The 10,768-nt window shown below is 38.8% G+C and overlaps 1 protein-coding gene across 3 annotated transcripts in view; it reads left to right on the top strand.

Moving 5' to 3' along the window:
• Positions 1 to 1,287: 1,287 nt before the first annotated feature.
• LOC131166926 (pentatricopeptide repeat-containing protein At1g01970) overlaps positions 1,288 to 10,768 on the top strand; it is a 33,397-nt gene continuing 23,916 nt past the window's right edge. For 2 of the 3 annotated variants that reach the window (XR_009139907.1, XR_009139906.1), the window contains exon 1: positions 1,316 to 1,530. The gene's annotated coding sequence lies outside the window, so the exon portion shown is untranslated. Of the gene's footprint in view, positions 1,531 to 10,768 lie in introns of all 3 variants that reach the window. The other variant, XR_009139905.1, reaches the window with a different exon arrangement.

Below are 10,768 nucleotides of genomic sequence, written 5' to 3'. Positions count from 1 at the left end.
GTAATTTTACAAATAATTAAATTGATGTTCAGCTAAAACCAAAAAAGATCAAGTTGCATAGGATAATATATTTCATTTTAATATATATTTTGTACGATTGAGAACTGTCTTTTGATCCATTGAGATAGCACAAGAAATAGGTATTTAATTATAATTTGTAATAAAAAAAAACGTGTAAGAAACAGTTCTTCTATGTAAAATTTAACACCCAATACTCATAAGATGTTATATTATTAATATTTAAACTCATTAGAGCGTTGTGAAACTGACATCAATTTAGGTAACATTCTTAATCATATTTATCACTTATTCGGGTTTAGTCTTAATGTGATATTTTATAATTAATGAGCTTTAATTTTTTTTTAATTTTGTCCAATATATCATTTGTAGTAAATGATAGGTCCTCTATATAATCCCTTGACTTATATATCTCTTATTACACAAAGAGCTCACCTCAACTCCAATTTCTCTTACCTGTGTGGTGATTAGTGTGAGGAGCCCATTTTCAGCCAAAAACTCCAATCATTCTGGCCATCTGTATTATTCAACCTTAAGCTTAAGCTGATTAGGAGCATAATTTAGTTAAGTTGATAAATTATGAAAAATAACTAAATATTATTTCAAAATGTGAAAAATACTTAAATAAAATTTATATTTTTTATTAACTCAAGGAACATATAAAAACTAGATTCTCTCACAATTTCTCGCAATAAATTTTCAAATTTTTCAAAATATAAAAATCTTATTAAAAAATAAAGAATGCATTGACGAAAAAACATGTGCCTCAAGAATAAAAATAGGATAAGATGAGAGGAGGGGGGGGGGGATGATGGAGGATTGGGGAAGGCAGAGAGTGATTAGACATGCACTGCAATTGACAAGAAAGACAAGAGCTAAGAGTGGCAGGAAAGGTGGGGGCTTGGAGGAGAGGTTTTGCAGGTCTAGGTCTATAGGCTGTAACTTTTTTATTTTGGGTTTTTTTAGGGCTTTAGAGACGAAACAATTTTTTGTTTTCTATTGAGGCCTAGAGTGTTTTTACATTTATCATTTTTTTTTAAAAATATATTAAATAATATTTTTTTAGGAAAATAATTTTTGAAGTGAGACATGATAAATTTCGTTACTTAAAGTAGTGAGATTACGTAAGAGTCATTTAGGGAAATACTTTTAGGTATTATTTTATATATTTTTTTTAAAAAAAGTTAAAACGGGAAAAAACTCGGGAATTTACAGTAGAAGCATAAGCGTTCTGTTTTTTAAGAAATGGAATACGAAACTGACCCTTTTATCCCTCTCCTTCTCGTGCCCTTCAACGTTGTCCGTTCAAATCTACTAAAGGTGACCGCAACGAAGCACGCCTGAAATTGACCCCCCAAGCTCAGTCTCCATCGCTCAAATTCTCCCTTTCTTTCTCCGCCTGTTTCATTGTCGTGAGAGGGTTGGAAGCTATTCTGGTAGAGAAGTGAGAATCCGTTGTGAAGCTGCAGTGCTCGAAAGAACCAGCCGCAATATCACGTTCCACTAATGCAGGTAAGGTGTTTGATTGATAAACTGAACGAGTTTGTAGGCACTGCAAAACAGCTGCCGGTTATGGGCGCCAGGGTGGCTCCATATATCCGGCGAGAATTGCAAAAAGAAATTAAGCTGAAAAAATGGTGGCAATACATAGTTGAAAGAAAGCAAAGATACAAACTTAAACTGGTGGCTGTGTGCTTTAACATTTCATTTATATACGGATATGGTTAAGATATGGGTAGAGTTGGGGGCTTGTGGACCTCGGGTGATTGTTTTGTTGATTACCAATCATCTACCATGATCAAATTGTCAAGACACCAAGACAATATGTAACGTCGGTAATGACTATTTGTCACGGTCCGCCTTTTTCACACCGTTGTGAAGGGCCGTGCGGCGCTAGCTAAAGCACTCTTGCTTAACTAGCCAGCCTATCGTTTACCAACATTCATCCACGAAGCACTTTCATTAACATTCAATCAGATAGCAGCGGAAATAATAATCAATTAATGAAAGCCATGGCAACCAAGCAGTAAATATTGGAGCAAACGTAATTCATTAACAAATCCTCCGTTGACATGTTGTACTTAGCGAGGGAGGCAAGTAGGCTAAGCACGTTGACAATGGCTAGTGAGTTTTACAATGATTGATGAACACTCACCCTCTCCTAAAGAGTTTTTTAGGCCATTCTCACTCTGGCACTAGGAAACATCAAAGTGACCGAGGAGTCATACTGCCTTATTTGGCTTACAATGAAATAAATACTAGAAAATAACCCCACACTAGTATTTACATGATGGAAACCCATCCCAAACACACAAGATAAGCGGTCATAGGCAAGCATAATGCCCTGAACAAGCTTAGCCCGTGACATTCTCCCCCACTTATGCGGTCGACGTCCTCATAGACTTTTGGCGATAGGTACACTTCAACTTTGTCCACGAATGGCTTCAAATCTTCCGCAGAAATCCAGCTGATTTCTTTATCATCAAGGCACTTCCACTTCACTAGGAACTTCTGCTGCTTCTTCCTTGAGGATAGGAACTTTCTGTCTGCAAGGATCTCTTCAACATCATGTCTGTCAGGTTGCTTTGTCTTCAACTCTACGTTGTTTGACTGACTTCTGCTCAGGTCGTTGGTGTTGGCGTTGAATAGCTTGAGGCAATTGACATGAAATTGCGGTTTTCTCTCCTGATCTGCCCACTTCTTCATCTGCTTAGAAGCTTTCTCCAGATAGGCTTGGGAAAAGTCCGCATTCTGTCTCCCTTCACTGGTGAAGATGTAGGCCCTAGGACTCTTTCGTCTGTATGGCTCGCCCACTGTGTGAGGTAACAACGGCAGCTGGCCTGTAACAAGCTCAAAAGGGCTCTTGTTGGTTGTTGAGCGCCTTTGGGCGTTGCCACAGAATGGAGCCACATCAAGTAGTTGCTCTGTCTGTCGATGATAACTCGAAGAGATGTCAAGGTGTGACCTGAATATCCTGAAAAACTCTATCAAGAAGTTGTCAGTGAACATTAAATCTTGGTCACAAAGAATAACTTGGGGAAAACCACCCCAATGTTTCACAACGGTCACAAGGAACAATTGTGTCATCCCCTCAGCCGAACAGTACTTTGGTGCAGCCATGAAAGTACCATACTTCTTCCGCTCCCCTTTGTCTTGTTGGCAAGTGAGACAAGTTTTGGTATAATCAACCATATCATCCCGCGTGTGCGGCCAATAATACCTCCCCAGTAGTCCTGTCCTTGGAGTCATTCTCCATGAATACCCCTCAACGAATTTCCTGTAGTATCCAGTAAGGCCAAGAAAGGAACGCAACTCCTTCACTGTCGTGGGGATCTTCCGTTCTTGAATCATTCTTACCTTCTCCATATCCCTCCGGATACGACCTTGTTCAACGACTTGACCAAGGAATTTGTTGCTCCGCCGAGCGAAAGAGAAATTCTCCTTCTTTACATTCAGGCTGTTTCCCTTCAACCTGTCGAACACCTTTCGTAGATGCTCTTCATGTTTCCTCTGAAACGACACCGATGCTCCCAACGGTGTTTTGGAAGGGCGAACACATCCCGCCTCACTTCATCAAGCTGTTTCCCCAACTCTACTATCTCTCTAGGCGCAATCCAACATGGCCCTTTAGCAGGTGGTTTCACTCCTGATAACAACTTGATCTCTTACTCCACAGTCCGTCGTGAAGGCAAATTTTGAGGCACCTTATCCGGCAACACCTCCTTAGACTCATCCAACACCGCTTGGATGGTCGTAGGCTCCAGCTCTTGGCCTACTTCTTTGTCTACCACCACCGTGGCTAGACGTGTCTGCTCACCCTGACCCAATCCTTCATTGAGTTGTATGGCTGAAAGGGACTTCCCGTTGTCTCCTTTCGTTGCAATGACTTGCACCATGCACGAGTGATCTCCCATCAGACACAGGGAACTAGCCGAAGGCATCAGCACTGCCCTCGTCCCCATTAGGAACTCCATTCCTAGAATGACTGGATAGTCATCCAATGGCACCGCTGTGAAATTCGCATGACCTTCCTACTGTCCAAGCTTTATAGCCACTTGCTTGGCTACTCCCAGAGTAGGTTGGGCTACAGAGTTAACTGCTTTCATGCGTCCTGTATCCTTCTCTAAGGATAAGTTGAGTCTCCCTGCTTCCAACTGCGAAACAAAATTATGAGTAGCTCCCGTATCCACCATAGCGCGAGTACTCTTCCCATTTATCCTCAAGTCCACAAACATTAATCCTCTTGCTCGTGTAACTTTCGGTGTTTTTGTCTGCTTTTCGAATGCGTTCACCAATCGCACTGAACCCACCCTTGGGGCATCATCCTCTTCCCCATCGTCTTCCACTGCTTGTTCTGCAATGGAAGCTTGTAAGGCATTAAGTGATGCTTTGTGAGGGCACTCAAAAACTCTATGAGGACCTCGACACAAGAAACACTCAATTTTACTCTTCCCCTTTCCATTAGGTGTGTTGAACCCTTGAGACGGCGAAGCTTCCTGTGAGGTTGATGATTTAGAGTCGGCTCCCCTACTCTTGGGTTTGCCATTCTTGAAAGACTTTCCACCATTTCCCTCTTCGCCAAACCGTTTGGACGAAGCGGTCTCATCCCCAGCATAGTCTGTCAAGCGTTCTGCAGCCGCTTGTGCAGTTGACAAGTCTTGAACCCTTTGCCTATGAAGTTCAGTTCTTACCCATGGTTTTATCCCTTCGAGAAAATAGAACAACTTGTCCTTCTCCGACATATCCCGAATATCCAACATTAAAGCAGAAAATTGTTTCACATATTCGCTGATTGACCCCGTATGCTTGAGATCTCTTAGTTTTCTCCTTGCATTATACTCAACGTTCTCAGGAAAGAATTGGGCCTTGAGCTCTCTCCTCAAGTCTGCCCAACTATCAATTACACAGTTTCCATTTTCAATTTCTCTGTACTTGGTACGCCACCACAGTTTGGCATCACCAACCAAGTACATGGTTGCAGTATCCACCTTTGCCTGCTCTGAGGCTATCCTCACAACACGAAAGTATTGCTCCACATCAAACAAGAAGTTCTCTAACACCTTGGCATCTCGGGCACCCCCATACGTCCTGGGTTTTGGCACCTTGGTCTTGCTAACTCCCGGAGTGTTGGAGCTCCCCATAGCAAGAACCATCACATTTACCTTTGCATCCAGATCTGCCATCCGGGCTTGCAAAGTTTCCACAGTGTGGCGAAAGTCCTCTGACATGTCACCTATCAAACCTGTTTGATGTTTTTGTGATCCCATCACTTCATCAACAAGTTCTCTCATTTGGGCCACCTCCGCGGCCATAGTGTTGGTTGTTTCCTCAACTTGTGCTTCCAGCATGCTGATCCTCTCAGCATTGTTTGGTGCCATGGTCACTTACCAAAGCTTTCCAAATCCAACAACGAAGGCAATTGAATTCACGTAGCAACTTAACGTTGGGCTCTCACCAAGTGTCACCGACTTGGCTCTGATACCAAATGTCATGGTCCGCCTTTTTCACACCATTGTGAAGGGCCGTGCGGCGCTAGCTAAAACACTCTTGCTTAACTAGCCAGCCAATCGTTTACCAACATTCATCCACGAAGCACTTTCATTAACATTCAATCAGATAGCAGCGGAAATAATAATCAATTCATGAAAGCCATGGCAACCAAGCAGTAAATATTGAAGCAAACGTAATTCATTAACAAATCCTCTGTTGACATGTTGTACTTAGCGAGGGAGGCAAGTAGGCTAAGCACGTTGACAATTGCTATTGAGTTTTACAATGATTGATGAACACTCACCCTCCCCTAAAGAGCTTTCTAGGCCATTCTCACTCTGGCACTAGGAAACATCAAAGTGACCGAGGAGTCATATTACCTTATTTGGCTTACAATGAAATAAATACTAGAAAATAACCCTACACTAGTATTTACATGATGGAAACCCATCCCAAACACACAAGATAAGCGGTCATAGGCAAGCATAATGCTCTAAACAAGCTTAGCCCGTGACACTATTCCATGTAACAAGCTAGCCAAGTTCTCGCTGGCATGACAATCTGTTGATTTTGGGTCCTTTTTCAGGAATTAATTTTGCCATACATTTTGGAGTTCATAAATTCATTAAATCGTCAAATATCTAATAATGCAGGTTGAATTCCCCTCATGATTGTGTAAAGCTTTTATCATTATTGAAGTGTACAATGAAAAATGATCCCAGAAAACCCTTGACCGAATATTAGTAGCTCTTCACTGCAAGGCATTCATTGCTGACCCCATGTTTGGGAGATGTATTGGATTTGGATTTGTGTGGATTAGACAAAATGTAATACAAAATTATATTAAAATTTGGTCAATTCCACACAAAGCAAATCTAAGACTTGAATCCCAAACATAGCATAAAGAAATTTGCATTTTTGGCTTAGGATGGCTTCCACTTGTGCTTTGAACTTTCACTTGGGTTTTTTCGATTTTGTTTATTCGTGTAGATGAATTTGTGACCACCATTAACTCTTATATGGGTTTATTTAATGTGTTAGAATAATGATGATACAAAATTTGTTAGAATACATTATCATAAATTGATAATCTTATTAATTCACCAAACTGTCCAGGTTCTTTTCATTGTGCTATTTATAATTAATAATTCATCCCTTTTATTTTGACTTCTAGCCGCATTTGTAGTAAACTCTGAATATAGCGGGTATGGCCTCATCTTTGCATGATATCTGTTTTTCAAGGATTAGCAATTTATTGAAGTTAGCACACTAATGTTTGTAGACAGACCCCCTTCCCCGCGCCTTCTTCATAGATATCCAAAATTTAGTCTATTCTATAGATGCAAAATCAAACATACTAACAAAATATCAAACAATAGGATGTCAAAGCAATCAACATGTATACAATTCTTTAATGTCATGACCTTGGGTTTTTGTTGTGTGTGTGTGTGTGTATATATTGGCTTTCTTGATTGAATTTTAAAATTTGTGTTAAGGATATTTATATTTATTTTAGGATGTTAAAAAATAGGCACCAAAGGAAGAGTTATAGTTATGGGTTAATTATGAGTTCCTTATGAAATATTTCTGTTAGTAATAAACAGCTATGGTTTAATAATGAGATACCCAATCATGTGAGAGAGGGAAAAAAAATATTTGGTGTGTCTAGAGTAGATAGAAAATTTTCTTTCTACTTTGTTTAGTTCCCATTGCTCCTAGTTTAATATTTGGTCATCAAAGTAAAGTTTAGTTGGATATTTCTTTTGATTTACTTACATTAAAGAAAGGGCAGCCTAGTGCATAAAGCTCCCACATATGGGGGGTCCGGGGAAGGGGCGGACCACGATGGGTCTATAGTATGTAGCCTTACCTTGCTTTTTTTCAAGAGGCTATTTCTAAGCCTCGAACCCATGACCTCTAGGTCACACGGTGACAACTTTACTTACATAAGCAAAGCAAAATTGGTTATGTATCTTGATAGAATTGTGTAGTTTTATTCCTTTTTGTTTTTATTTTCATATTTAATGACTTCTTACTACAAATACTTGAAATATATCTGTGTGTAGGCTATGGTGTTGGTGTGGTACTTTGGCTTTCACTTTTGTATGCTGGCTTGCTTAAGCCTTGCTGCCTGTTTTCCTTCCTTTCACCCCTATATGTCTTATGATTTCTTGTGCTCTCTCTCTCTCTCCCCCTCTCTTCCCTCTACATTCTCTACAATCCAATTGTAACGCCTCAACCTGGGTCTGCCAAGGAGCACTGTGTCTCTCCTACTCCACTTGGACTAGACAACAGGGGGGCGGACCTTCTCGGACTAAAGACTGGCCCCACAAACCAACACGTGTCCTTTTCAGTGTGTTTTGTCTTCACTCACACACTTAGTGAGAAAACTTCTCAGGTGGTCACCCATCCCAAGATTGCTCTAAGTCAAGCACGCTTAACTATGGAGTTCTTATGGGAAAGCTCCTGAAAAGAAAGGTGCACCTTATTGATATGGGTAGTAACATTTAATCTTTTAAGTCTTTCATCCATGGGGTATCACATTCTCCCCCACTTATAGAACGTAACGTCCTCGTTGCAAACCCATATTTCCAAACTCAGGCAATGTGAATCTCATCACACTTCTGGTTGGGTGCTGGCTCTGATACCATTTGTAACGCCCCAACCTGGGTCTGTCAGGGAGTACTGCGTGTCTCCTCCTCCACCTGGACCAGACAATAGGGGGGCGGGCCTTATCGGACTAATGAATAGCCCCATAAACCAACACGTGTCCTTTTCAGTGTGTTTTGTCCTCACTCACACACTTCCTAAGAAAACTTCCAGGTGGTCACCAATCCCAAGATTGCTCCAAGCCAAGCACGCTTAACTATGGAGTTCTTATGGGAAAGCTCCCAAAAAAAACGGTGTACCTTATTGATATGGGTAGTAACGTCTAATCTTTTAAGTCTTTCATCCATGGGGTATCACACTAATAGTATGGTGTAACTTCTCTTTTTTTTTTTATCCTTTTTGTTCTATCATCCTTTACTGTCTTTTATTTTACATGCAAATAAATCTTGAAATATAGATGAAATCTACATTTTTTTTTTCTAATTTTACATGAATATAAATGAAATTTACTTATAGAATGTGTGTGGAACAGTGCTAGCAATTCTCATTCTAAATTTATCTTACTTCAGTTTTTTACTTCTAAAAGGGGAAAATCAATGCTACATATGCCTATATTTTTTTTAAAAGAATGAATTAATTGACGTATTCCCTTTGTATCTTATCCTAGTTTTTTGAAAATTGTCCGCTGTATCAGTAACTTGCCATGTACATGTCTAGCGTTGGTGTCAATGCTTCATTGGTGATGAACTTGGGCGAGTGATTTGGAACAAATTTGGTTATGTCTGGATACTACTTCACGTCCAAGTTGGTTTGCTCCTACAGAGCGGATTCTTAAATTAAATTGGCATGCAAACAGTTTGGTACTTTAGGTGTTATAGTAAATCATGGGGAAGAGATTCCTTTGCTTTCATTGATATTTTATTCCTTTTTTATAGTCTCATGTTTGGACAGTTTTGTCACCCTAATTTCAGTGGGAATTATAGCTAAGAGGTAGTTTGTCCATGGGTAAAATTGGCTTATGTGAAATTGCACTAATTTAAATAGTGGCTTTATTTAAACTAAAAGTCTTTGGAAATATTACTATTTTGAGTATTTGCTTTAATTTAAATTGAAGCAATAAGGGCACTAGTTAATCTGGTGCCATAGTAGGAATTCATTGTTTGTGGATACATTAATTACCTTGAGCAGTGAATTTTGTGATAGATTGTAACCTCTATTTTGTATATTTATACAACGACAAAAACAATCAAGCCTTAAGCCCCACTAAGTGGGATCTATTACATGAATCATTTTCTTCCAATTAGCACGATATCGGGCAGCATCCTTTGACAAATGGAGGGTTGTTAAATCCGCATCACTATCTCATTCCACATTATTCAAGGTATGCCCCTATTTAGTATATTTATATAAATTGTTATATCTTTGGAAGTTATAGAAGCACTATCTTCGATGAAGTTGAAAAATTTAAATATTGCATATATTAGTTAGACTTGTAGTAATTTATTTAAGCTTACCAAACTACCAGCTTAAGTAGGACTTGATTCGAAATTCATTTCAATTTGGGGTTTGTGACTTGTGAGTATGAGACTAGGCTTGTAGCAAAAAATGTAATATATACTATGTGTAAAAGTACGAAGTAAGTTGTTGGCGAAGTTACTTTAGTAAGTTTTTTAATGAAAACCAAATTAAAGGCTTAAACTTAGAATTGTCAAATGAGGAAAAGACTAAAAATATGAGATTTATTCGCAAAATTAGAGTTAACGAAGTTAAGTTTGCACTAAAAAAGATGAAAGATGGGAAAGGTATAGTACTAGATAACATCACAATTAAAGTTTGGAAATGCTTAGGTGATAACGGAATTATATGGTTAACTAATTTATTTAATTCAATTATGAAAACTAAGAAAATGCCAGATTAATGGAGGAAAATCACTTTAATACCTATGCACAAAAATAAAAGAGATATTCAAAATTGTAATAGCTATCGTGGAATTAAACTTATGAGTCATACGATGAAACTATGGGAAAGGGTGGTTGAACACAGATTAAGTTTAGAAACGAAGGTTTCAGAAAATCAATTTGGTTTTATGCCTGGGAGATCTACCACAAAAGTTATATATCTTTTAAGAAGATTAATGGAAAAGTTTAGGGAAAAGAAGAAAGACTTGCATATGGTATTTATTGACCTAGAGAAAACATATGGTAGGATACCTAGGGAAGTTTTGTGGTGGGTTTTAGAAAAAAAAAGGGTGTATGTAGTAGGTATACTGATGTCATTAAGGATATGTACAATGGAGTAATGATTAGTGTAAGAACCATAGATGGAGAAACTAGAGAATTTCCAATCACCATAGGTGTACATCAAGGATCTGCTTTGAGCCCTTATCTTTTTGCTTTAGTGATGGACCAACTGACTAAGAGTATTCAAAAGGAGGTTCCATAGTGTATGTTGTTTGCAGATGATATTGTATTAATTGATGAAATTAGGGACGGAGTAGAGACTGAGAATTATGGAGAGAAACTTTGGAATCTAGAGGCTTTAGGATAAGTAGAAATAAGACAGAACATATGAAATGCAATTTTAGTAATGGTAGGAGGAATATTGGAGACAAAGTTAAACTTGATGATGAAAAAATAAATTGTCCTTGTAG

Source organism: Malania oleifera, chromosome 10 (assembly GCF_029873635.1).
Source record: "Malania oleifera isolate guangnan ecotype guangnan chromosome 10, ASM2987363v1, whole genome shotgun sequence".
Taxonomy (NCBI): Eukaryota; Viridiplantae; Streptophyta; class Magnoliopsida; order Santalales; family Ximeniaceae; genus Malania; species Malania oleifera.
This window is presented reverse-complemented; position numbering and strand designations above follow the sequence as displayed.